At 47.9% G+C, this 24,485-nt stretch overlaps 1 protein-coding gene across 4 annotated transcripts in view; it reads right to left on the minus strand.

The window, feature by feature from the left end:
* LOC140399103 (dual specificity testis-specific protein kinase 2-like) overlaps nucleotides 1-24,485 on the minus strand; it is a 153,916-nt gene that overhangs the window by 97,993 nt on the left and 31,438 nt on the right. The window lies entirely within an intron of this gene.

Here is a 24,485-nt window from a genome sequence, read left to right on the forward strand (position 1 = left end):
GGTTCGATCCCGGCTCTGGGTCACTGTCCGTGTGGAGTTTGCACATTCTCCCCGTGTTTGCGTGGGTTTCGCCCCGACAACCCAAAGATATGCAGGCTAGGTGGATTGGTCATGCTAAGTTGCCCCTTAATTGGAAAAAATGAATTGGGTACTCGAAATTTATATTAAGAAAAAGAAATTCCGGAGTTTAGGACCAAAAGGGCTGAAGATAATAATAATAATCTTTATTAGTGTCACAAGTAGGCTTACATTTACACTGCAATGAAGTTACTGTGAAAATCCCCTAGTCGCCACACTACGGCGCCTGTTTGGGTGCACTGGGGGAGAATTCAGAATGTCCAATTCACCTGACAAGCATGTCTTTCGGGACTTGTGGGAGGAAACCGGAGTCAGCCACCAATGACAGGGAAAAGGCAATGGGGATGCACTGGAGGCCAGAGGAAGAGGAATGCAGAACCTTTTGGAGGGATGCAGGACTGGAGGAGGTTATGAACATAGGAGTGGCATGTGGAGAGATTTGAACATGAGGATATAAACTTTACAATCTAGATATTGAAATTCATCCTCATTCCTTGGTAAAAACAAATTATGAGGTACAAAACAAATTGAGGTGCCCACATTTTGATATATTAGCCAAAACATTCCGGTTGATCCCGCCGGTGGGGATCTGCTGGTCCCACCGATGGCACACCCCCACCGCGGGTTTCCTGGTGGCGAGGGGTGCGTTCAACAGGAAACCCCGTTGACAACGCCGGGACCCAAAGATCCCACCGCCAGCCAATGGCGTAACCCTTCCATGGTAAATCCTGCCCATTGTGTCTTTTCGCAATTGGCTACAGGCAATTGTGATAGTCTCCAACTTAAACAACTTGATTTTTAATCAACATGTTTTTCATTACTGCGTTGTTTTCAAAACTGTAAATTATTCCATTATCACCATTAGTCAATATGCTTTCGATAATATTGACGGTCTCATTGAGAAACCACTGCAGTTAGCGGCTAAGGCTGAGCAGTCTTTAACAATTAACATTTTTGAAATGTTATTCAGTGCCTAATGACAGGAAGCTGGGAGCAAGATCGAATTTCAAAATTAGATATGTGAGGATTTTGCTTAACCCTGCAATAGAATTTCATGATGTATTACATCAATATCAAATCATTATACAAAGAAAATCATGTCTTCCTTACAAGTTACATGGTTGACACATATTTAAGCCATTCTGAGAAATGGTAACATGCACCAGAAGTACATCCTGTAGTTTATGTAGTATAATAGTCCCTCATCGCAGGATATAACAGTCCTTCTACCTTAGTGCTTCTGCAAACCTTCACATTCAGTAATTCAATATGTGATGCAACTAACACGATACTGGAGATTTATAATACTGATCTGCTTGCTGTAAGAATTCAGGACGTAGCTGGAAATGCAAGAATTGTCGTGGAGTGTGTTTTCAATTATACAAAATAGTTTGATGAGTTTGTGAGGAAATAGAGTAAATTCCTGCCATTCACTACTTCTTTCGCGAGTTCATTGAGCCGCACAAAAGTCCTTGTGCACACAACCCTTTTGCGACTTCCTATTTTCGCCGATCCACGATTCAACATTAAAAGTTTGTACCTGAACATGTACTGGTGCTGAAGTAAAGAAAAATCAGCACTTAGAAGATACAAAAGCCAAGGTTTCTGTGGGATATTTCCCCCAGTAGGGAGTGCGCACTGCACACATGTCGGTTGCTGTGATTTACAGGATGCAGTAACTCCTGACCTGTATTTTACAGTACAGGTGCAGTATAACACTTCTCTAAAACTGAGAGAGTCAGAGTAAATGACACTTGAACAAAAAGGTCACAATCTTAGATAAACTAAAAAATGGTGCAAGTGCTACCATGTTGGCCAGGAAATAAATAGTGTGGATGAATCTACAATCAGGTACATTAGAAAGTCTGAAGAAAAAATAAGGGTTAGTGTTCGTGCTTATGGTAGTCATACTGCCAAGTTAACTTTTGCGAGCAGGAGAGATCCACCTTTAGAGGAAATAAAGGAGTTACTAAAAGTGTGGGTAGAGCACCAGCATCAAAGGAGGGCCCCAGTTAATGGCCCAATTATTCGAAACAAAGCACCTGAATTGTACCAACACATGGAAAGTAGTAAAGAGAGTAGGACTGGTGTTACCAATGATAACAGTGATGATGAACGTCATGCAGAAGGTGCCTTTTCTTTGACTTGCAAAGGATTGTCAGCCAGCACAGAATGGTTTGATCATGTTCAAAAAACATTTCAGGCTGCATAATGTGACATTGGTTGGTGGGGTGGCTGCTTCAGCCGTCCATGCAGCTGCAGGCAAGTAAGTGTCAATGACAGACCATGTGCTAATGTTGTTGTTATTTCCCTTCTCACACCTAATAGTGCACAGGCAGACTTTCGTCTGCTTTCACAGCCAGTTTTTCCCGCAGAACAGGTGGCTAGCCTGTTGCCAGAGGCTTGTAACTTGAGGGGTGCCACTCCACACCAGGTGTGAATGACCAGGAGTCTCTCCCACTCTAACTGCTTGCCATTGGCTTATGTTGGAAGGATTTTGCAGGTTGACACACAACCTTATTGGCTGTGTTATGAATGCACCTTCCTTGGCCTTCAAGTCCCGCAGTGGGACTCACAACCGGAGCCTTTGATTCAGAGGAGGCCAAAAGACCTCCTAATGTGCCAATGTGGCTGGTTTTCAATGTAAACTAATGCTGGTTCATTGGTCAGAAAACTGTCCTGTTTTTAAAGGGAAAGATGAACCTCATCTGACAGTTTTTTGGAAGACTAACAGCAGTAACATCAAAAGACTGGTTTGAGAATTCCAGAGGCCCACACTTGTCTGAGGTAAAAGAATCTATCTTCCCAGGTTCCACTTTTCCTTGAGAATGCACCTGGGCTTCGACATTCTTTCACAGAGAACCGTGCAGATGTTGACATTTTGTTTACACCGTCAATTTAAAAAAAAAATTAAAGTGCCCAATTCTCTTTTTTTCCCAATTAACGGGCAATTTAGCGTGGCCAATCCAACCACCCTGCACATCTTTGGGTTGTGGGGATGAGGCCCACACAGACATGTGGAGAATGTGCAAACTCCACACGGACAGTGACCCCGGGCCGGGATTGAACTCAGGTCCTCGGCACCATGAGACAGCAGTGCTAACCACTGCACCACCGTGCCGCCCACATTTATACCCTCAAATAATGGGGGCCGGTTCAGCTCAGTTGGCTAGACAGCTGATTCGTGAAGCAGAGTGAGGCGAACAGTACGGATTCAATTCCTGCACCGGCTGAGGTTATTCATGAAGGCCCCGCCTTCTCAACCTTGCCGCTCACCTGAGGTGTGGTGACCCTCAGGTCAAATCACCACCAGCCAACTCTCCCCCTCAAAGGGGAAAGCAACCTATGGTCACCTGGGACTACAGCAATTTCACTTATTTTGCTTTATCCTCAAATACAACCTCGCCTTTCCAACCAATGGACCAGGGATTCATGGCATACAACACTTTGTAGGCGATTCAGCCACATTCTTAACCTATGGAAGCAAACCATTCAATCACAGTTCATGATTGCTGGAAGGAATTCAACAGTCTCATAGCAGTGGGCATAATTAAGGACTCATGGGATGATGTTGGAATTTCAACCATAGATGCCTGCTGGAAAAAAGGTTTGGCCTGTGGCTGTGAATGATTTCACAGGTTTTCCAAATGTGGATATTGAAGTGACCAGGACTGTTGAGTTGGCAAAGCGAGTTGGAGCGGAGGGAATTGAAGAGCTGGCCACAGATGAAGTAGAGGAATTGCTTCAATCTCATCAAGAGGAACTCTCCACAGAACATAACATAAGAACATAAGAACTAGGAACAGGAGTAGGCCATCTAGCCCCTCGAGCCTGCTCCGCCATTTAATGAGATCATGGCTGATCTTTGTGGACTCAGCTCCACTCTCCGGCCCATACACCACATCCCCGAATCCCTTCATTCTTTAGAAAGGCATCTATCTTGTTCTTAAAAACATTTAAAGAAGGAGCCTCTACTGCTTCACTGGGCAAGGAATTCCAGAGATTCACAACCCTTTGAGTGAAGAAGTTCCTCCTACACTCTGTCCTAAATCTACCTCCCCTTATTTTGAGGCTATGCCCCCTAGTTCTGCTTTCCCTGACCAGTGGAAACAACCTGCCCGCATCTATCCTATCTATTCCCTTCATAATTTTATATGTCTCAATAAGATCCCCCCGCATCCTTCTAAACTCCAATGAGTACAGTCCCAGTCTACTCAACCTCTCATCATAATCTAATCCCCTCAACTCTGGGATCAACCTAGTGAATCTCCTCTGCAATCCCTCCAGTGCCAATATGTCCTTTCTCAGGAAAGGAGACCAAAACTGAACACAATACTCCAGTTGCGGCCTCACCAACACCCTATACAATTACAGCATAACCTCACTAGTCTTGAACTCCATCTCTCTAGCAATGAAAGACAAAACTCGATTAGCCTTCTTAATCACCTGTTGCACCTGCACACCAACTCTTTGCGACTCGTGCACCAGCACACCCAGGTCCCTCTGCACAGCAGCATGTTTTAACATCTTACCGTTTAAATAATAATCCATTCTGCTGTTATTCCTCCCAAAATGGATAGCCTCACACTTGGCAACATTGAATTCCATCTGCCAGACCCTAGCCCATTCATCTAACCTATCCAAATCCTTCTGCAGACTTCCGGTATCCTCTGCACTTTTTGCTTTACCACTCATCTTAGTGTCGTCTGCAAACTTTGACACATTGCACTTGGTCCCTGACTCCAAATCGTCTATGTAAATTGTGAACAACTGCGGGCCCAACACTGATCCTTGAGGGACCCCACTAGTTACAGGTTGCCAACCACAGAAACACCCATTTATCCCCACTCTCTGCTTTCTGTTAGTTAACCAATCCTCTACCCATGCTACGACTTTACCCTCAATGCCATGCATCTTTAGTTTATGCAGCAACCTTTTGTGTGGCACCTTGTCAAAAGCTTTCTGGAAATCCAGATATACCACATCCATTGGCTCCCCGTTATCTACTGCACTGGTAACGTCGTCAAAAAATTCTACCAAATTATATGGGACTGGCCTAGAGAAGGTAATGGCTAGTCGACACGGGAGGGGGGCAGGTAGCCCCCTAGTGAGGCTGGTCATGTGGAACGTGAGAGGCCTGAACGGACCGATAAAAAGGGCCAGAGTGCTCGCGCATTTGAAAGGACTAAGGGCAGACGTGGTTATGCTCCAAGAGACGCACCTAAAGGTGGCGGACCAAGTTAGGCTAAGGAAAGGATGGGTGGGACAGGTGTTCCACTCAGGACTGGACGCAAAGAAAAGAGGGGTGGCCATTTTGGTGGGGAAACGGGTAGCATTTGAAGCAAAGAACATCGTAGCAGATAGCGGAGGTAGATATGTAATGGTGAGTGGCAGGCTGGAGGGAATGGAGGTCGTGTTGGTTAACGTGTATGCCCCAAACTGGGACGATGCGGGATTTATGAGACGGATGCTGGGGCGTATACCGGACCTGGAGGTAGGAAACTTAATTTTAGGAGGGGACTTTAATACGGTGCTGGACCCGGGGCTAGATAGATCCAGCTCAAGGACCGGAAGAAGGCCGGCAGCGGCCAAGATACTTAAGGGGTTTATGGACCAAATGGGGGGAGTGGATCCATGGCGATTTCTTAGACCTAGGGCTAGGGAGTTTTCCTTCTTCTCCCATGTCCATAAAGTGTACTCCCGGATAGATTTTTTTGTTTTGGGAAGGTCGTTGATCTCTCGGGTGGAAGAAGCTGAGTACTCAGCCATAGCGGTTTCGGATCATGCCCCACATTGGGTGGACCTGGAATTAGGAGAGGAAAGGGAGCAGAGAACACTCTGGCAATTAGATGTGGGACTGATGGCGGATGAGGGAGTGTGTGCAAGAGTGCGGGGGTGTATTGAGAGATATCTGGAGGTCAATGACGACGGCGAGGTCCCTGTGGGAGTGGTATGGGAAGCACTAAAAGCGGTGGTCAGAGGAGAGCTGATCTCCATCGGGGCCCACAAAAGGAAAACAGAGGCCAAGGAAAGGGAAAGATTACTGGGGGAGATTTTAAGGGTGGATAGGGAATTTGCAGAGACCCCGGAGGAGGAATTGTACAGGGAGAGGAGGTGACTCCAGACGGAATTTGACCTTCTGACCACCAGAAAGGCGGAGGTACTGTGGAGGAAGGCACAGGGGAGGAGGTATGAATATGGGGAAAAGGCGAGTCGCCTGTTGGCTCATCAATTGCGAAAGAGGGCAGCAGCGAGGGAGATAGGAGGAATTAGAGACGAAAGGGGAGACACGGTGCGAAGGGCAGGGAAGATAAATGAGGTGTTCAAGACCTTCTATGAGGAACTATATAGGTCTCAACCCCCAGAGGGAGAGGGGATGCGGCAGTTCCTGGACCAATTGAGGTTCCCGAAAGTGGAGGAGCGGGGGGTGGTAGGCCTGGGGGCACCGATTGGGGTGGACGAGGTTATTAAGGGACTGGGAAGCATGCAAGCAGGGAAGGCCCCAGGACCAGACGGGTTCCCGGTGCAGTATTACAGAAAATATGTGGACTTGTTGGCCCCGTTGATGGTGAGGACGTTCAATGAGGCCAGGAAAGGGGGGACTCTACCCCCGATGATGTCGGAGGCGACGATATCGTTAATTTTGAAGAGGGATAAAGATCCGTTGCAGTGCGGGTCCTATAGACCCATTTCATTATTGAACGTGGACGCCAAATTGTTGGCAAAGGTACTGGCATCGAGGATAGAGGACTGTGTCCCGGGGGTGGTGCACGAAGACCAGACAAGGTTCGTAAAAGGGAGACAACTGAATGTTAACGTGCGACGACTATTAGGGGTGATAATGATGCCCCCAGTGGAGGGGGAGGCAGAGATAGTGGCGGCAATGGACGCAGAGAAGGCATTTGATAGGGTGGAGTGGGAGTATTTATGGGAAGTGTTAAGGAGGTTTGGGTTTGGGAACGGGTTTATTAGCTGGGTTAGACTTCTTTATGGGGCTCCAACGGCAAGCGTAGTTACAGGTCGACATAGATCGGAGTATTTCCGACTATATAGGGGAACAAGACAGGGATGCCCGCTGTCTCATCGCGCTGGCAATTGAACCTCTGGCCATGGCGTTGAGAGACTCCAGGAAATGGAGAGGGGTGATTAGAGGGGGAGAAGAACACCGAGTCTCGTTATATGCGGATGACCTATTGTTATACGTGTCGGACCCAGCGGGGGGGGATGATAGAGGTTATGCGAATTTTGAGGGGGTTCGGGGATTTCTCGGGGTATAGGCTAAACATGGGGAAGAGTGAATTATTTGTGATACATCCAGGGGACCAGAGTAGAGAGATAGAAGGCTTGCCTCTAAGGAAAGTGGAAAGAAACTTCCGATACCTGGGGATTCAGATCGCTAGGAGCTGGGGAACCTTGCACAGAATTAATCTGACACGGTTGGTAGAACAAATGGAGGAGGACTTCAAGAGGTGGGACATGCAGCCTCTATCGCTGGCGGGCAGGGTGCAAGCAATTAAGATGATGGTCCTCCCGAGGTTCTTATTTGTATTTCAATGTCTCCCTATACTAATCACCAAGACCTTTTTTAATAAAATAGACAGGAGCATCACGAGCTTCGTGTGGGCAGGGAAAGTTCCGAGAGTAAGGAGGGGGTTCCTTCAGCGTAGTAGGGACAGAGGAGGATTGGCACTACCGAACTTGGGCGATTACTATTGGGCCGCCAATGTGGCAATGATACGTAAATGGATGATGGAGGGTGAGGGAGAGGCGTGGGAAAGACTGGAGAGAAAGTCCTGTAAAGGGACGAGTTTAGAGGCGCTGGTGACGGCGCCGCTACCGATCTCACCTAAAAAGTTTACCACGAACCCGGTGGTGGCGGCAACATTGAATATCTGGGGACAGTGGAGGCGACAGAGAGGGGTGCGGGGAGCCCTGGTGGGGTCCCCAATCAGGAACAACCATAGGTTCGCCCCAGGAAGAATGGATGGAGGATTTCAGAGCTGGTACCAGTTGGGAATTAGGAGGGTGGGAGATTTATTTATAGATGGGACTTTTGCGAGCTTGGGAGCATTGGAGGAAAAGTATAAGTTGCCCCGGGGAAATTTCTTGAGATATATGCAGGTGAGGGCATTTACTAGACAACAGGTGAGGGAATTTCCGTTGCTCCCGACACAGGGGATACAGGACAGGGTGCTTTCAGGGGTGTGGGTCGGAGAGGGCAAGGTGTCAGAGATTTACCGAGAGATGAGGGAAGAGGGGGAGGAGTCGGTGGGCAAACTAAAAGGAAAGTGGGAAGAAGAACTAGGGGAGGAGATAGAGGAGGGTATGTGGGCTGATGCCCTAAGCAGGGTAAATTCCTCTTCCTCATGCGCCAGGCTTAGCCTGATTCAATTTAAGGTGCTACATAGAGCACACATAACGGGAGCAAGATTGAGCAGGTTCTTTGGAGTGGAGGACAAATGTGGGAGGTGTGGCGGGAGCCCGGCAAACCACGCACATATGTTTTGGGCGTGCCCGGCACTGGAAGGGTATTGGAAGGGAGTGACGGGAGTGACGGGAGTGATTTCGCGGGTGGTGAAGGCCCGGGTCAAACCAGGCTGGGGGTTAGCTCTATTTGGAGTTGCGGAAGAGCCGGGAGTGCAGGAGGCGAAAGAGGCCGACGTTGTGGCCTTTGCGTCCCTAGTAGCCCGGCGCAGGATCCTACTCATGTGGAAGGAGGCGAAACCCCCCGGACTGGAGGCCTGGGTAAATGGTATGGCGGGGTTCATTAAACTGGAGCAGATAAAGTTTGCCCTGAGAGGATCGGCTCAAGGGTTCACCAGGCGGTGGCAGCCATTTCTCGACTACCTAGGGGAACGTTAGAGGGAAGACAGATGACCAGCAGCAGCAACCCAGGGGGAAGGTGGGGGAGGGGGAGGGGGGGGGGGTTTAGTTTAGTTTAGGTCAAAGATAAAGGGGTTTTGTTACTTGTGTATTGTTAAAAATTTCTGTATTGTTATTGTTGCGTTTGCTTTGTAAGAGGGGAAAAATTGTTGTTTGGGAAAAAATTTTCAATAAAACATATTTAAAAAAAAAAAAAATTCTACCAAATTAGTCAGACACGACCTACCCTTTGTGAACCCATGCTGCGCCTGCCCAATGGGGCAATTTCCCTCCAGGTGCCCCGCTATTTCCTCCTTAATGATAGATTCCAGCACTTTCCCTACAACCGAAGTTAAGCTTACCGGCCTATAATTACCCGCTTTCTGCCGACCTCCTTTTTTAAACAGTGGTGTCACGTTTGGTACTTTCCAATCCTCTGGGACCACCCCAGAGTCTAGTGAATTTGATAAATTATCACTAGTGCGTTTACAATTTCCCTAGCCATCTCTTTTAACACTCTGGGATGCATCCCATCAGGGCCAGGAGACTTGTCTACCTTTAGCCCCATTAGCTTGCCCAATACTGCCTCCTTAGTGATTACAATCATCTCAAGGTCCTCACCTATCATATCCTTATTTCCATCAGTCACTGGCATGTTATTTGTGTCCTCCACTGTGAAGACTGACCCAAAAAACCTGTTCAGCTCCTCAGCCATTTCCTCGTCTCCTATTATTAAATCTCCCTTCTCATCTTCCAAAGGACCAATATTTACCTTAGCCAAGCTTTTTTGTCTTATATATTTGTAGAAGCTTTTACTATCTGCTTTTATGTTCTGAGCCAGTTTACTTTCATAGTCTACCTTACTCTTCTTTATGGCTTTTTTAGTAGCTTTCTGTTGTCCCCTAAAGACTTCCCAGTCCTCTAGTCTCCCACTAATTTTTGCCACTTTGTATGTTTTTTCCTTCAATTTGATACTCTCCCTCACCTCCTTAGATATCCACGGTCGATTTTTCCCCTTTCTACTGTCTTTCTTTTTTGTCAGTATGAACCTTTTCTGAACACTGTCAAAGATCGCTCGGAAGGTTCTCCACTGTTCCTCAACTGCTTCACCATGAAGTCTTTGCTCCCAGTCTACCTTAGCTAGTTCTTCTCTCATCCCATTGTAATCGCCTTTGTTTAAGCACAAAACACTAGTGTTTGATTTTACCTTGTCCTCCTCCAACTGTATTTTAAATTCCACCATATTGTGGTCGCTCCTTCCAAGAGGATCCCGAACTATGAGATCATTAATCAATCCTGCCTCATTACACAGGACCAGATCTAGGACCGCTTGTTCCCTTGTAGGTTCCATTACATACTGTTCCAGGAAATTATCCCGGGCACATTCTATAAACTCCTCCTCAAGGCTGCCTTTACCAACCTGGTTAAACCAATCGATATGCAGATTAAAATCTCCCATGATAACCGCTGTACCATTTCTACATGCATCCATTATTTCTTTGCTTATTGCCTGCCTTACCATCCTGTTACTATTTGGTGGCCTATAGACTACTCCTATCAGTGACCTTTTCGCCTTACTATTCCTGATTTCCACCCAAATTGATTCAACCTTGTCCTCCATAGCACCAATATCATCCCTTACTATTGCCCGGATGCCATCCTTAAACAACAAAGCTACACCACCGCCCTTACCGTCCATTCTATCCTTTTGTATAGTCTGATACACTTGGATATTTAACTCCCAGTCGTGACCATCTTTTAACCATGTTTCAGTAATGGCCACTAAATCATAGTCATTCACGATGATTTGCGCCATCAACTCATTTACCTTATTTCGTATACTACGAGCATTCAGGTAAAGTACACTTATGCTGTTTTTTATGTCTTTGTTATGAATCCTAACACCTTGATCAATAACTTTTTGCAAATTATTTTTCCTCTTACCCTTTCTCCTAATTTTCCTTGTCTTTGAACCCATATCTCTACATAATAACCTGTCACGTAACCTGCTGCCTTGATCTCCATTAACCATTATACTGTCCATAGCTTTACACTTCCCTTACCCCCAACTTGCTAGTTTAAAGTCCTTGTGACCAACCTATTTATCCTATTCGCTAGAACACTGGTCCCAGAATGGTTCAGGTGAAGACCGTCCCAACGGTACAGGTCCCTCCTGCCCCAGTACTGATGCCAATGCCCCATGAAATGGAATCCCTCTTTCCCGCACCACTCCTTTACTTCTCTAATTTTCTCAACCCCATGCCAATTGGCACGTGGCTCGGGTAGTAATCCAGAGATTATAACCCTGGAGGACCTGCTCTTTAATTTAGTCCCTAGTGTTTGATAATCCCCAAACAGGTCCTCTTTCCTAGTCTTACCTATGTTGTTAGTCCCAACGTGGACCACAACAACTGGATCCTCCCCCTCCCTCTCCAAAATCCTTTCAAGCCGATCAGAGATGTCCCTCACCCTGGCACCGGGCAGGCAACATACCATGCGGGACTCTCGATCTGGCTTACAAAGGATGCCATCAATCCCCCTAATTATAGAATCCCCTACAACTACCACTTGTCTTTTTGCTCCCCCCTCTTGAATGGCTTCCTGTACCATGGTGCAGTGGTCAGTCAACGCATCCTCCCTACAGCCCTCTTCCTCATCCACACAGGGAGCAAGTACCTCATACCTGTTGGACAAGTTCAAGGGCTGAGGCTCCTCAACTCCTAAACTCAGGATCCCCCTACCTGCCTCCCTTGCAGTCACACCACTCTGTCCCTGACCACTGTCCGAATTAACAGAACTTATTCTACCGGGTGTGACTGCCTCCTGAAACAAAGTGTCCAGGTAATGTTCCCCCTCCCTGATGTGCCGCAGTGTGTGCAGCTCGGTCTCCAGCTCATCAATTCTGAGCCAAAATTCCTCGAGCAGCCAACACTTGCTGCAGATGTGGTCACTGACGGTCTCAATGGGATCCACCAGTTCCATCATCATACAGCAACAGCACATCACCTGTCCAGCCATATTCAACTAGTGAATTAATTTAAATTTTTTAAAAAAAAATTTCTTTATAGAACCTCATGGATAAACCCGAACGCCAACAAAAACACAGCCACTCACCCGAATTCAGTCACTCACCTAAACTCAGATGCACTCTGTTCCGATCAGCACTCCGTGACTAAAGGCACTCATGCCACACCTTTTGTGCACTCACCTCTCCCAGCACTGTCCCGGCTCTCTCCTCCTGCGCTTTTTAAATCTCCCGGCTCTCTCCTCCGGCGCTGTTTTCGCTGTCCCGGCTCTCTCCTCCCGCGCTTTTTAAATCTCCCGGCTCTCTCCTCCGGCGCTGTTTTCCCTGTCCCGGCTCTCTCCTCCCGCGCTTTTAAAATCTCCCGGCCCTCTCCTCCGGCGCTGTTTTCGCTGTCCCGGCTCTCTCCTCCCGTGCTTTTTTAATCTCCCGGCTCTCTCCTCCGGCGCTGTTTTCGCTGTCCCGGCTCTCTCCTCCCGCGCTTTTTAAATCTCCCGGCTCGCTCCTCCGGCGCTGTTTTCGCTGTCCCGGCTCTCTCCTCCCGCGCTTTTTAAATCTCCCGGCTCTCTCCTTCGGCGCTGTTTTCGCTGAAGAATTGGTTGAACTGATGAAATTAAATGAAAGAAAAGACAAGCAGGAGCATGGAGGAGAATCTAAGAAGACTTTGACAACCAAGTTGATGGCAGAACTCATAAGATCATCTGAAGATTTGAAAAAACTGGTGACAGATAATGATACAAGCAAGAAAAGCAGCACTGCCGTTCGTAGAATGATTGACATAGCTTGCTCCTTACTCAGAGCTTTGCAAAATTGAAATGCGAAAGGCAAAGCACTTTTATCCACATCAAATTCTGTATCAGTCACGTCACCCACTCCCTCCATCTCTACCCTCAAGTACTATACAGAAATTTATACTTCAAGCGTAATAAATTTTACATTGTTCTTCTTCTCTGATTTTGTTGAAACTAATTTCTTCAATAATATTGTCTTAAATTTACTCAACAACACAGGTCTGCACTTTCCATTCCCGTTTTCATCGGGACGGTATGGCAACAGGAGCGGAAAATCCTACAAGAAGTCCAAAATTGTGTTCCACGCCAATGTAAACGTCTGATGCGATTGTCCCCTCCCTCCGTCAGTGACGTAATGTGTTTGCCGACGTTCAATGCCAGTAACAACATTTGAATATATTAACATCTCATTATCACCCCCCCCCCCCCCCTTCCGCCCAGTGAGAAAGTCCATTCATGTCAGCCTGATTGCAACTGGCGTATAACCCAACTGGTTTTCCATGGCTTGCACCTACCGAGCAGACTTCCCAGACGGGTTCAGGTGAGTGGTTCGCTCAGAGGCTGTGTCGAGGGACAGTGCCTGTGGGCAGTGCCAGGGGGCAGTGCCTGGGAAGTAGGGAAGTGGGGAGTGGGGTTTCTAGTCAACTCCTGTGTGCTGGGTCTGTCTTCAAAAATAGTGCCCTGATCGTAAAATCATAGAATTTACAGTGTTGAAGGAGGCCATTCTGCCCATCGAGTCTGCAATGACCCTTGGAAAGAGCACCCTACTTAATCCCATGCCTCCACCCTATCCCTGTAACTGTGTAACCCCACCTAACCTTTTTTGGAAACTAAGGGGCAATTTAGCATGGCCAATCCACCAAACCTGCACATCTATGGACTGCGGGAGGAAACCAGCCGGAATGGCCTTGCAAGCTGTTTGATTGTATTCCGGAAGGTGGCCCTTTGCAAAGGCACTTAGAGATGGGCAATAAGTGCAATCTTGCAACCCAGCTCACTTCCCTTGAATGAATATAACAAATGTATACATATCGTGAAATAAAACTGCTCTTTACATTCCTGGTGCTGTGACATTTACATGCTGTACTTCCTCCCATTTCTTTGTGGCATGGTCAATAATTAAATCAGATAGTCCAGCTCAGAACTATCCCTTTCCCGAGTTAAATCTTTCCTCCTTGTAAAGAAAGACTTGCATTTATGTAGCACCTTTTATGAAGTCAAGATGTCCCAAAGTACTACAGGGTATGTACTTTGGAATGCAGCCATTGTTGTAATATGGAGAACATTATATCATCACTTGTAGAGAAAGGAATTTGAGTTGCTTTTAAAGCAACTAGCTACATTTGTAGATACTGAATTTGTGCTAAAGGAACAATCAGTGTCCTTTTGCAAACATTATTCTGTAAATTATAACACAGAGCTAACCAGGCAATGGTAGTGCCGAGGTTATGAAAATGAAAATCGCTTATTGTCACAAGTAGGCTTCAAATAAAGTTACTGTGAAAAGCCCCTAATCGCCACATTCCGGCGCCTGTTCGGGGAGGCTGGTACGGGAACCGCGCTGCTGGCCTGCCTGGGTCTGCTTTCAAAGCCAGCGATTTAGCTCTGGTTATTTTACCGGGCTTGAGTCCAACAGGCATAGTTAGTGATCTGGATATAGGTGTTCAAATCCCACCATGGCAATGGGTTTAATTGAATAAAATATGGAATTAAAAAGTTTGTATCAGTGATGGCCACTATGAAACTATTGGGTTGTTTTAAAAACCTATCCGGTTCACAAATGTCCTTCAGGGAAGGAAATCTGCCATCCATACCGGTCTGGTCTATCTTGTGGACTCTTAGGGTAGGATTTGCGTGATTTGCAGAGTCTTGCAGATCTTCCAGTTCCGTCACCATCAGTGGGTTTGCCTATTGTTCGCACCCCCCCGCCGTCAGGGCAGGACCGGAAGATTCCCACTTGCAGGAATGGTGAGAAAGGTTTGGCCTTAGCTACCTGCTAAAATGGGCAAGCAAAACCATTCAGTTGTATTCCAGATGGTGGCTCACCACCACCTCGTCATGGGGATTGGCAATAAATGCTGGCCTCACCTGTACTGCCCACATCCTGTGAATGAGTAAAGAAAGAGATAAATGTATTCAATATTAATATTCTACACCAGATATTTTACTCATCCGTCATTCAGCTGTTAGATTCCTTACCATATACAAGAATTGATCACTTTTCTAAGGAAGCCTTAATGACTTGGCATCAAGAATCATAATCTTTTGAGTCGAGACTATAAGCGAACTAATTTTAATTGCATTTGATGACAAAAACTGAATGCCTGCATTGCACATACGCTCATTGTACCAGTGGTTTATGTCTTTACAAGGTGGTGTCCGTATGCAACATTTTTCATTCTACTTTGACCTTAGCTGCCTTTGGAAGCCGCTGAAGAAAAGGTGGCAGGACAAAATACCAGACACTGAGGTGCTCAGCCAAGCCGGCTTGACAAGCAGCCACACCATATTGTGACAGTCACAAGTGAGCTGGACTGGTCACTTAGCCGGGATGCCTGATAAACACGCTGACCAAAGTGAACCTCCAGTGGAGTGCCCGGGTCTCAGGATACTCAAGGGAAACAATACAAGGACACTCTGAAGCCTTCGCTTTGGGGTTTTGCTATCGATCCCTTTGTTCTTTGTTCTTAAGCTCACCCAGGACTGCAGCATCTGTCACAACCAAATATAAAGGCATGCAGGCTCCAATGAAAACAAGCATATCAAAGGCAAGAGGGAAGCACAGGGCAGGAAATCCTGAGCAAACAACTTCATCATCTGCATTACCCTGTCCCATTTGTAGCAGACCTACTTGACGCAGTAACCTTCATACCCACACCCGACCAAACACCCCAGATGACAGATATGGTCATCTAGGCCTCGAAGGACAGACAATACCAATAAAACAAAATGTCATCAAGTTTTATGCTTTTTTTTTCTTAATAGTTCTGGAAATATTTATAGTAAAGACCTCAGTTCAAAGGGTTTACTTGTACGCTTTTTGCCAATTGTGATTTTATCAATGCTGATTCCAGAATGTACTGTTCTGTCCTTCCATTTTATAATGAAAAGTTGCATACAGACAACAATTTGTAAAGATTAAACCATAAAAAATGTAAGTCTGATGTTTTTGTATGTTGCTAGCTCTCTAGAGCATACTGCACAGGGGCTGGTTTAGCTCACTGGGCTAAATCGCTGGCTTTTAAAGCAGACCAAGGCAGGCCAGCAGCACGGTTTGATTCCCGTACCAGCCTCCCCGAACAGGCGCCAGGATGTGGCGACTAGGGGCTTTTCACAGTAACTTCATTGAAGCCTACTCGTGACAATAAGTGATTTTCATTTCATTTCATTTCACAGACGATACTAAATGCCAGCGTTCTTAAAAAGAGCAAATGACGCACTTCAACAAGTTGTACTGGAAGTGAAAAATCTTTGCTTTCTGATACTAAAGTGCGAGGGAGTGCCAGGAATAAACTCAGAAACAAGGGGATACACATTACAATGTGTCTAGTGCCCATTAGAATGTATCCTTCCTCTCTCTTGTCCCTCGTGACTGCCAATGGTTGCAAGGAAACCCCTTTCTTCTGGGTCCCCTGGTTTTGTTTGCTTTTAATTCATGCTCAGCTATGTTGAACTAATCATTTAATATTACCATTCATAAAGACAACCAATGGAGCTTTGTGTTACAGGGATATTAATGAAAAACTGAAATCCCTAAAACACTATTTCATGCAAAATGTAAACTCTATTCTTGGGTGGTCATATTTCATGCTATTCTCTCTTCAATCAGTTTCTCCTTATAATGTTTAACAGTAACTCATTACTATACTACATCTATCTTTATCCTTTTCACCTATTGTTTCTTTTGCTGAACACTAGTGACTTGTTTTTTTTAGCACATTGGAAGCCCAAATACTGCAGAATAATACAATTTCATTATAAGGGTGAACAGGTCAATATCTATTCATGAAACATATGCAAACCGATTCAAAGCCTTAATAAACATGCATGAATAGGTCAATCCATCCTAACGATAATAACCTTGATGCTAATCCACCTACAGTTTGCAATGTCTCTCACTAATATTAAACAGCTGGGGAGCAGATGGTTCTCTTGGCAACAGGCAGTACTGAGTGGTTCCTACTGCATAGAACTCTTAACTCTCCATGCAGCCAAAATTAGTTCATGACTTTAATACTGAGGTACCCTCAATAACGACGCTTAGAGTGTAAACGGTAAAGAAGGCTTTAATAGACGAAGAACTATGCTAGAGCTGAGACATGTGCTAACTGCTGCACAGCCCACAAGGCAGCCCCTTATATATAGCTCACAGATGGGCGGAGCCAGAGGCGGAGTCCCCAGGGTTCCAAGCCCGGTCTTAAAGGGGACATCGCCTTACATGATGACAAGGCAGTAACCGTTCATCACATTCACCCCCTGTTTAAAAAAGAGTCCGGCGGGGGTGAAGTGCCATCATAGGTCGTCCTCATCGACCTCCTCAGTTCGGGCGGTGGTGCGGTGGGCATGGAAGTCCCGGTTGAGGGTACATCCGGGAGCACAGCGGTCGAAGCTTCGGTCCGGGTCGGGGCAGGGGGACTAGGCAGGGCCGGGGGTAGTGGTGCCGGCGCCGGCGAGGTGTGTAAAGGGGGGCGCACGGTAGGTGCTCACCAACGTGGGGTAGGGCCGGAAGGGGGTGTGTTGTCGGGGGCGCCTGGTCCTGCAGGGGAGCGGCGCGGGAAGGGGCGTCTGTAGTGGGGGGTCCAGCAGGTGCCAGATCCCGGAGGGAAACCGCATCTTGCCTGCCGTCGGGGTACTCAACGTAGGTGTAACTGGGGTTGGCGTGGAGCAGTCGGACCTTTTCAACCAGGGAGTCCGTTTTATGGCTCCTCGTGTGCCTCCGGAGAAGAACAGGTCCCGGAGCCATCAGCCAAGGTGGAAGCGAGGCCCCGGAGGTAGACTTCCTGGGGAAGACAAACAATCGGTTGTGAGGGGTCTCATTCATGGCCATGCAGAGGAGTGACCTAATGGAGTGTAGGGCATCGGGTAGGACCTCCTGCCAGCGGGTAGTTGGGAGACCTCTCGACCGCAGGGCCAGAAGGACTGCCTTTCACACTGTCGCGTTCTCCCTCTCCACTTGCCCGTTTTCCCGCGGGTTATAACTGGTCTTTCTGCTCGAGGCGATGCCTTTGCTGAGCAGATACTGACGCAGTTCATCGCTCATGAACGATGTACCCCGGTCGCTGTGGATATAAGCGGGGAAACCGAACAGTGTGAAGATGCTGTGCAGTGCCTTAATCACGGTGGCTGAGGTCATGTCGGGGCAGGAAATGGCGAATGGGAAATGGGAGAACTCATCGATGACGGTGAGGAAATAGGCATAACGGTTGGTGGACGGGAGGGGCCCCTTGAAGTCCACGCTCAGTCGCTCAAAGGGGCCCGAGGCCTTCACGAGCCGAACCTTGTCTGGCCGGTAGAAGTGCTGTTTGCACTCCGCACAGATCTGGCAGGCCCTGACCATGGCCTTGACCTCCTTGGTTGAGTAAGGTAGGTTGCGGAACTTGATAAAATGGATGAGCCAGGTAACCCCCGGGTGGCAGAGGTCATTGTGGATGGCATGCAGGCGGTCGTCCTGCGCGTTGGCACATGTGCCGCGGGACAGGGCATCTGGGGGCTCGTTGAGCTCCCCTGGACGATACTTGATATTGCACGTGTAGGTGGCGAGTTCGATCCTCCCCCTCAAAATTTTATCATTTTTTATTTTGCCCCGTTGCGTGTTATCGAACATAGAGGCGACTGACCGTTGGTCGGTGACGAGGGTAAACCTCCTACCGGCGAGGTAGAGTCTCCAGTGCCGCACAGCCTCCACAATGGCTTGTGCCTCCTTTTCGACTGCGGAGTGTCGAACCTCGGAGGCGGTGAGGGTTCGGGAGAAGAACGCTACTGGTCTGCCTGCCTGATTGAGAGTAACAGCCAGGGCGATGTCTGATCCATTGCTCTCTACCTGGAAAGGAATGGTTTCGTCCACCGCGTGCATAGCGGCCTTGATGATGTCGGCCTTGATGCGGTTGAAGACCAATTGAGCCTCAGCCGAGAGGGGAAAAATGGTGGTCTTTATGAGTGGGCGGGCTTTGTCCGCATACTTGGTGACCCACTGGGCGTAATAAGAGAAAAGCCCCAAGCACCGTTTGAGGGCCTTGAGTCTGCGGGGGAGAGGGACCTAGGACCCCGTCTTCCACGACATAGCCGAGGATGGCTAGCCGGGTGGTGTGCAAAACGCATTTTTCCTCGTTATAGGTCAGGTTAAGGGCTCGGGCGGTCTGGAGGAACTTTTCGAGGTTAGCGTCATGGTCCTGCTGGTCATGGCCGCAGATGGTGACATTGTCCAAGTACGGGTATGTAGCCCGCAAACCGTACTGGTCCACCATTTGGTCCATCGCCCTTTGAAAGACGGAGACCCCATTTGTGACACCGAAGGGGACCCTGAGGAAGTGGAAGAGCCGGCCGGCTGCTTCGAAGGCAGTATAGGGGCGGTCTTTTGGTCGGATGGGGAGCTGGTGGTAGGCGGATTTGAGGTCGACCGTGGAAAAGACTCGGTATTGGGCAATCCGTGTTACCATTTCCGCGATGCGAGGAAGGGGGTACGCATCAAGCTGCGTGAATCGGTTTATGGTCTGGCTATAATCCACGACCATCCATTTCTTCTCCCAGGACCGGACTACCACCACTTCCGCTCTCCAAGGGCTGTTGCTAGCCTCGATGACCCCCTCTCCCAGTAAACGCTGGACCTCTGACTTGATAAAAGTCATATCTTGGGCACTGTAGCACCGGCTCCTGGTGGCGACTGGCTTACAGTCAGGAGTGAGGTTCGCGAATAGCGAGGGGGGTGCGACTTTCAGTGTCGCAAGGCAGCATACCGTGAGGGGGGCAAGGGTCCGCCGAACTTCAGTGTCAGGCTTCGGTGGCTGCACTGGCAATCCAGTCCTAGCAGCAGGGGGGCACAGGGGTGAGGGAGGATGGACGCAGGCCTAAAACCAGAGGAGGTTATAAAATTTGAAGCGGGTGTACTTGGCGCCCTGGATCGAGAGATCCGCAATACAGTACCCCTTGATTTATACCGAGTGGGACCCAGATGCGAGGGCTATGGTTTGGGATGCAGATTGGGTGCGTAGGGAGCAGCGCCTTAACGTTTCAGGATGGATAAAGCTCTCCGTGCTCCCGGAGTCGAAGAGGCATGCAGTGTCGCGCCCGTTGACCTGGACCTGCATCATAGAGTTCTGCATGTGTTTTGGCCGAGTTTGGTCGAGGGTGATCGCACCCACTCGCGGGTAGTCCGAGTCCTCAGCCGAGTCGGACTCGTAAAATGGCCGCCGCCGTCAGTCACACGTGTCAGGTCGAGAAGATGGCTGCCGACAAGATGGCCGCTCCCATGATTCGCACGAGGCTGATGACGCGTCAGAAGGGGGCGTGTCGGGTCGGTGCGCAGCCGCATTGCGAGGCCTGCGGGCCTGAGAGCCTGATTTTCGGGCCGTCTGTTCTTTGTTTTTCTGGCCCCTGGGTCTGGCCAGGCAGACCCTCGCAAAATGCCCCTTCCTCCCGCAGTCGCTGCAGATCGCGGAGCGGGCTGGGCAGCGTGGGCATGGATGCTGGCCCTGTCCGCAGAAGTAGCACGGTGTGCCCCCATGGTGAGCAGGTTACCGCGTGGCGCAGGCCAGTAATATGGCTGAGTCTGAGGAAGTCCGGGGGGGGGGGCTTGCAGAGTCCGCGGGGTACGTACCCAAGTTATGTCGGGCCACCTCCAGCGAGGAGGCGAGCGTTAGCGTGTCCTGGAGGTCTTTTGCCCCGTTTTCAAGCAGCCGCTGCCGGATGTAGGTCGAGCGGATGCCGGACACGAAAGCGTCTCTGAAGTGCAGGTTCATATGGACTTACCCTGTCACATCCTGATGGTCACAGTCCCTAGCAAGCGCGGTGAGTTTCTCGACGAATTTGTCTAGCGATTGCCGCGAGCACTGCCGGCAGGTAGCGAGCAGATGCCTGGCGTGTACCTCGTTGATGGGTTTGACAAACCACTTGCCGAGCAACTCGACCTCCTCTTCATAAATCGTCGCCTTTTTGAGCGTGGCAGAGATTCTGTGACTCACCCGGGCGTGGAGTAGGCTCAGCTTGCGTGGTCCCAGGATAGGAATCTCTGCGGAGTCCAGATAGGCCTCGAAGCACCGCAGCCAGTATTTAAAAATTTCCTTTGCCTCCGGTGTCCGTGCTTCCAGGTTGAGATTCTCTGGTTTTAGGCCTGCGTCCATCCTGATCTAGTTTAGTCTATTAAATTGAGGTACCCTCAATAACGATGCTTAGAGTGTAAATGGTAAAGAAGGCTTTAATAGACTAAGAACTATGCTAGAGCTGAGACATGTGCTAACTGCTGCACAGCCCACAAGGCAGCCCCTTATGTATAGCTCACAGATGGGCGGAGCCAGAGGCGGAGTCCCCAGGGTTCCAAGCCCGGTCTTAAAGGGGACATCACCTTACATGATGACAAGGCAGTAACTGTTCATCACAAATACTATTCCCATGTCTAACACCTCGTCCATCTTCAGAAAAGAGGATAGGGGTGAAGATTTAAAATTATAGATCTGTAAGACTTGCTTCCACTGTTGGGACAGTATTTCGAAGTATCATGAGGGCAATATAAAGGAGCATTTTAAGAAGCATCAGCTGACGTGAGAGTCAGAATATTGAGAGTAGTGGAAGATAATCGTTTATGTATTCTTTGATGAGATAATACATCTACCAGATGGGGGAGAGACGGTAGATGTTAGCTACCAGGATTTCAGGAAGGCATTTCACACTGTCCCATACAATAGGCAAATACAAAGGGTCCAGGTCCATAGGATGGATGGGAATGTATTAAATGCATTTACAAATGGCCGGTCACTAGGCAACAAAGCTATATGCTGGATGGATACAAATCTGGTCGGTAGCCAGTTATCAGAGGAACACCACGGACAGCTGTTGATTATTATTTTTTAATTGATTTGGCAGACAGAATCATGTGCAATGTGTCCAAGTTTGCAGATGGTGTTAAAATTGGGAAGAGCAGCAAATGATGAATATCAATGTGAACTAATTAATAGTTAATCAATGGACACAGAAATTACAGGTGCAATTTAATTTAGCAACATGAAAGGTTATGAGATTTGGCAGATGGAAGTGTGATATGTGCTAAATCAGAATACACTTCAGGTGTTGGAATCATAGCAACTTGCCTAAGCTCCTTTGATAACACCTTTCAAAACCTTGACCTCAAACACCTTGGAAGACAAGGGAATAACAGATGGATTGGAACCCCGCCACCTGCAAGTTTCCCTCCAAACCTCACACCACCCTTTGACAAAGGGTCATCTGGACTCGAAACGTGAGCTATTTTCTCTCCCTACAGATGCTGCCAGACCTGCTGAGATTTTCCAGCACTTTCTCTTTGGTTTCAGATTCCAGCATCCGCAGTAGTTTGCTTTAATCTCACACCACCCTGACTTGGAACTATATCACCATTCCTTCACTGTCGCTGGGTCAAAATCCTGGAACTCCCTTTCTAATAGCACCGTGGGTATACCTGCACCAAATGGGCTGCAGCACTTCAAGACGATGACTCACCACCTCCACCAAAGGCAATTAGGTATGGGCAACAAATTCTCCCCTTCCAGCGCTGCCCACATCTCATGAAAGAATAAAATAAATATTGGCCTTTCAGTGGATAGATCAGTAAGACCTTCAACACAATTTCCTCAAGCTATTGTAAATGAAACATATAGAGAATTGTGATGCTCAGTAAAGAATAAACATATAAATTCACAGAGCACATTTTAAAAAAGTATTTTGCCATGTGTAGCAAAAGCAATGATTGGCAGCTACCAGTTGGCTAATGAACAACAAAGGATTTATTGGGGGCAGCACGGTGGCACGGTGGTTAGCATTGCTGCCTACGGCGCTGAGGGCCTGGATTCGAATCCCAGTCCTGGGTCACTGTCCGTGTGGAGTTTGCACATTCTCCCCGTGTCTGTGTGGGTTTCACCACCTCAACTCAAAGATGTGCAGGGTAGGTGGATTGGCCACGCTAAAATTGCCCCTTAATTGGAAAAAATAATTGGGTACTCTAAATTTAAAAAAAAAACAACGGATTTATTCATAAACAATCTATATGCACAGCATATACTGTGTCACAATGGCAGCACGGTAGCACAGTGGGTAGCACTGTTGCTTCACAGCGCCGGGGTCCCAAGTTCGATTTCCAGCTTGGGTCACTGTCTATGCGGAGTCTGCAAGTTCTCCCCGTGTCTGGGTGGGTTTCCTCCGGGTGCTCCGGTTTCCTCCCACAAGTCCCGAAAAATGTGCTGTTAGGTAATTTGGACATTCTGAATTCTGCCTCTGTGCACCCGAACAGGTGACGTAGGGGCTTTTCACAGTAACTTCATTGCAGTATTAATGTAAGCCTACTTCTAGAAGACAATAAAGATTATTATTATTATAATAAACTGGCTGAAAAGCCTGCAATCTGCACCGAGATCTGCGCATTCATTCCCCATTAGCCGACGGGGGTCACATGATCTTTTTGAAACGCGCCACCTTAGAGGGGCAAGCTACTACATCCCTCTCCCTTTAAGACCCCTATTACATTGTACATTGATAAGTTATACAACTCTCAAAACGTTAAAAAATAATGAACCACTTTTAACAGTTCATCAGACACTCGGTCTGTCAGGGGACTTGCTCTTTCTCTGGGAACGACGTAGCTCAACTGGTCGAGTTTCCGCTGTAGAGGTAGCTTTGGTTGGACCTGCTTCCCTGGAACTTTCTCTTGACAGCAGTACACCATTATCCACTGTTTTTTTCAGTGCTCCGGTTTCCTCCCACAGTCCAAAGATGTGCAGGTTAGGTGGATTGGCCATGCTAAATTGCCCTTAGTGTCCAAAATTGCCCTTAGTGTTGGGTGGGGTTGCTGGGTTATGGGGATAGGGTAGGGGTGTGGGCTTGGGTAGGGTGCTCTTTCCAAGAGCCGGTGCAGACTCTATGGGCTGAATGGCCTCCTTCTGCACTGTAAATTCTATGTAAAAGGAACATCGCGCCCACGAATGGGCCAACGTAATCTTTATGAACTCTCACCCAAGATCAACTCAGCCATTCCCAGGGGCGCAAGGGAACTGCGGCAGGCAACTTCTGGTATAACTGGCAGGGGTCACATTGTTTCATAACACTTTTTATATCCGCCTTGATCCCACTCCAGCATTTTCAACTGGGACGTTCCCGAATGGGCGCTATACAATTCATCAAGAAGTGATTCTTTTCCTTGTATGGGGACGACCACTCTCATTCCTCAAAGGATGACACCATCGTCGCAACTCAGCTTATCTTTCCTGATGTGAAAAGGCTTCATTTCCTCTGAAACTTTCTCTTCCACCATCCATGGAGTACCATGTTTAACCTTCACTGACAATGGGTCTCTATTAATCTAGTAATTAATTTGATGCGACGTCACAGGTAAAGAATTGAGAAAGTTTAAGGCCATTAGAATCTCTTGCAGTAATAAAGGGGGTTACACATGCTTTCTGGTAACGCACCCCGCTCGTAACCAATTAACAGTTGTTTTAAGACATAAAGATGTTGGAGAGAGCATGCCTTCATTTTGAAGCCTTTGCTCCCTC

Source organism: Scyliorhinus torazame, chromosome 22, assembly GCF_047496885.1.
Source record: "Scyliorhinus torazame isolate Kashiwa2021f chromosome 22, sScyTor2.1, whole genome shotgun sequence".
Taxonomy (NCBI): Eukaryota; Metazoa; Chordata; class Chondrichthyes; order Carcharhiniformes; family Scyliorhinidae; genus Scyliorhinus; species Scyliorhinus torazame.